At 54.1% G+C, this 3,323-nt stretch overlaps 1 protein-coding gene across 1 annotated transcript in view; it reads right to left on the reverse strand.

Moving 5' to 3' along the window:
* Positions 1-3,323, reverse strand: part of SGIP1 (SH3GL interacting endocytic adaptor 1) — a 56,358-nt gene that overhangs the window by 14,920 nt on the left and 38,115 nt on the right. The gene's annotated exons all lie outside the window — the stretch shown is intronic.

Raw genomic sequence — 3,323 nt, forward strand, 5'->3', positions numbered from 1 at the left:
CCCCGCCAGACCCCGTGCCCACCCGTGCCCCATCTCAAAGCAAAGGCTTCTCCCCCAGGAACCAGCATGGGTGCCCACACACGCCCTGCACAAGCCCTCTCAACCACAGCTCCACACCAGCAGCTTTGCACGGGAGAAGAGCTTTTCGGGATTGCCGATGCTGGTGTATTTCTCGCAGGTGCTGCTCATCTGCTCCACGTACCCAGCCCCCTCAGCCAGGAGCGCTGAGCAAAGTTGCTATTGGAGGAGTTTTACACATTTACCTGAAAACCAGCCACCTGGGCAGGAGAAAAATGATGTGCTGAGAATGACTTTAACCCCTGCAGCAACTGGTGCTGATGCCACAGCTCCTGGGGCTCCACAAGCTCCTGAGGTGGCACAGCCAGTGAGCAGGGTCGGGCCCCCACCACGGGAGCTGGGGGTCCTGGTGAGAGGGGCAAAACTTCATCGGAGCAAAGAAGAAGAAGGGTGGAAGAGCAAGGTTATCAGATTTGTTGGGAGCACAAAGTGTTTCCCAGTCCTCTGGAAGAGTTTCAGAGAACAAGAGGGTGCTGTCATCAGGGTTCACATGGTCCCCAGAGGCTGCTGCCTTGCTGCAAAGGGGGACTTTTTGCAATCCAATAGAAATTTTAACAGATACTTAAGAGGATACCCAGCAGACTATTTTTCTCCACGTACAGAAATTCCTTCGAGGGTAAGTTCAGCAATAATTGGTGCTGTACAGAGTGGTCAGAGATTGCACCAAGACAAGAGGGGTGGCAGGAGCGGGGGGAGCATGCAGACCCCATTTTGCAGGACAGCTGAGCTGGTGTTTGCTACCGGCCTCCGTGGAGCACAGCAATGCATTACAATCTGCAAAGCAGCGTATTTTCCTCACAATGGCAACAAGGTAACATCTTTAGCTCTATTTTTCCCACTTACAAGAGAATCAGTTCACTAAGCTTCTTGGGTGATAACTCAGACTAAGGAAATATCAAAGCTAGACCTATAGAAATGAGACTGAGAGGTAAATGACAGAAGACCAAGATGAGAGATGGACTTGTTTAAAGAGATTAAATCCTGGGCATTCATTTGCACAACTCTGAAATTCAAGCCATTTGTATTTAGAAGCCTAATTTGGGAACCAAAGTTTGAATTTTTCCTTCCTTATCCCAATAAAAGCCTGACAAAATAGAAAATTTTCAGGGAAAGTAACCTAGCAGCACTGAATGAGTGTTACAAGATGGAAACTTCGAGGGTGCATTTTGCCCCAGACTCAAGAGCGGCCACCAGCTAGCCAAAGCCCTGCCAGAGGTCAGCTTTCATCCAGGGAGGTTTAATCTTCAGGCATTTAAGGTCCCTGGGAGACCGATGTACCTCTAGATATTTTCTACAACAAGAAACTGTGGCAAGCATGTTGTAAATCAGCACAAAATCAGAAGCCTGCTGGGATGCTGGTCCCCAGCTCTGCCTCACTGACACCCACGAGCCCGGGCTCCCGTGGGATGTGAAGGCAAGCGGGCATTCTGGGATGGCTCTGTTCCAAGGCATGCCAAAAGCAGACACCCATGGGGTCAGATACAGCAATGGGGGCCCTCAGAAAGGGGGAGAGGGCAGGAGTAGGAAGGGTGCTGGACCACACACCCAGACCAGCTGCCACAGGATGCAGCTTTCTGAAGTTTTGCACAATTTTTGTGTGTGTATTTCAACACCCTGCATTTTTACAGTTCGCTGTCCCATGCTGGACTGGGTAAGGCTGAGGTGTCAGCAGGCTGCCGAGCACACTGAGCGGAGACAGGAGATAATTTCAGGGGAAGAAATGTGGGTCTTCTCAAACAGGCAGTGCTGCCTTGCCGAGGGGGGTTTCACCATCCATTCCCACGTGTGGAGCCACTGTCACATCCCCATCCTGCAGATCTCCGCTCATGCAAGGCAGTTGCTCAGTTGGCATCAGGGTGGAGAGCAGTGTAGGAAGCAACTTGTCGTTTCCTGATGCTGATCTCCTGGACAAGTCCCAGCTCCAACCAGTGCCACCGACAGCTGGATGCTGCAGCCCCCGTGTGGACCCCCAGCCACCTCACCAAGCTGGCACAGAAAAGCCACCACCACCGAAGCAAAGCCACACTCACAGCAACAACCACACTTGGGGGGACACCCCCAGCAGCCACACACGGCCCCCCCAGAGGTGCCAAACCCCCAAATCAGATGGTATGGCTTGCAAGCTCACGTGAGGCTGGAGACAGCGGTCAGGCACAGGGCTGGGGAGCTGCGTACCCAACACACCCATCATCTCCCACCACTGCTTGCATGGGTGGAGGTGTCTGCAAGGCTCTGCAGGGGTAACAGTCTCAAAAGTAATTTCTCGTGGATGCAGGATGACTGGTGGGGACAGGGATTCGCACATCATGGCTGCACCAGTACAGTAAGCGCCCTGAGGTCAGCCTCTAAAATAACACGATCAGGTTGCACCTTCTCAAGCACTGTGGGAGAGCTTGTGTAAACTGACCTCTGATGAGCTCGTTTGCCCTAATAGGCACACAGGCATTTATAATTAAGCAGGTGAAGTCAGGCAGCCAGCACATGCCAGACACACCTATCAGGTTCTGCCCTTGTGAGAGGTTCACAGTGGAAGCCCTTTCTCCAAACCTGGATGAGCATCCACGCTCTCACAGTGGGGAGGGACCAAGTGCTTTTCAGACCCGTGCCACCTCTGAGCCGAGTTATTTGGTCTCAGCATCCTTGGGGTGATGTTATATGGTGACCTGTCTGTCTGCAACAGAGTTAAATGCCCCTGGTTCTGAGGCTTGCTCAGATTTGCCTGAAACGTTTCCACCTATATTGACTCTGAAGCCTACTGAGGACAGAGCTGCAGCAGGGGAAATCCTATGCCAAATTTTGCATCGGGGGGTTACATGTGTAGCAGAGGTGGGAAGGGCAGTTCATGGGAGCTCTGGGGAAAGGCTGTCAGACCCATTGGACCATCAGACACGCAGCAAGGAGCGGGGGGAGTGGACACAGGAGGCTGAGGGCAGACGCTGGACGTGGAAGCACAAGACGGCCAGGTGGGAGCACGGGCGCCAGGCACAGGCACAACCAGGCAGGAGGGGATGGCGGGGGGGGCAGAGGTGGGAAGGGCAGTTCATGGGAGCTCTGGGGAAAGGCTGTCAGACCCATTGGACCATCAGACACGCAGCAAGGAGCGGGGGGAGTGGACACAGGAGGCTGAGGGCAGACGCTGGACGTGGAAGCACAAGACGGCCAGGTGGGAGCACGGGCGCCAGGCACAGGCACAACCAGGCAGGAGGGGATGGCGGGGGGGGTCACGGGCACACCGAAGCACACCC

Source organism: Egretta garzetta, unplaced genomic scaffold (genome assembly GCF_000687185.1).
Source record: "Egretta garzetta isolate BGI_Z169 unplaced genomic scaffold, ASM68718v1 scaffold163, whole genome shotgun sequence".
NCBI classification, from domain to species: domain Eukaryota; kingdom Metazoa; phylum Chordata; class Aves; order Pelecaniformes; family Ardeidae; genus Egretta; species Egretta garzetta.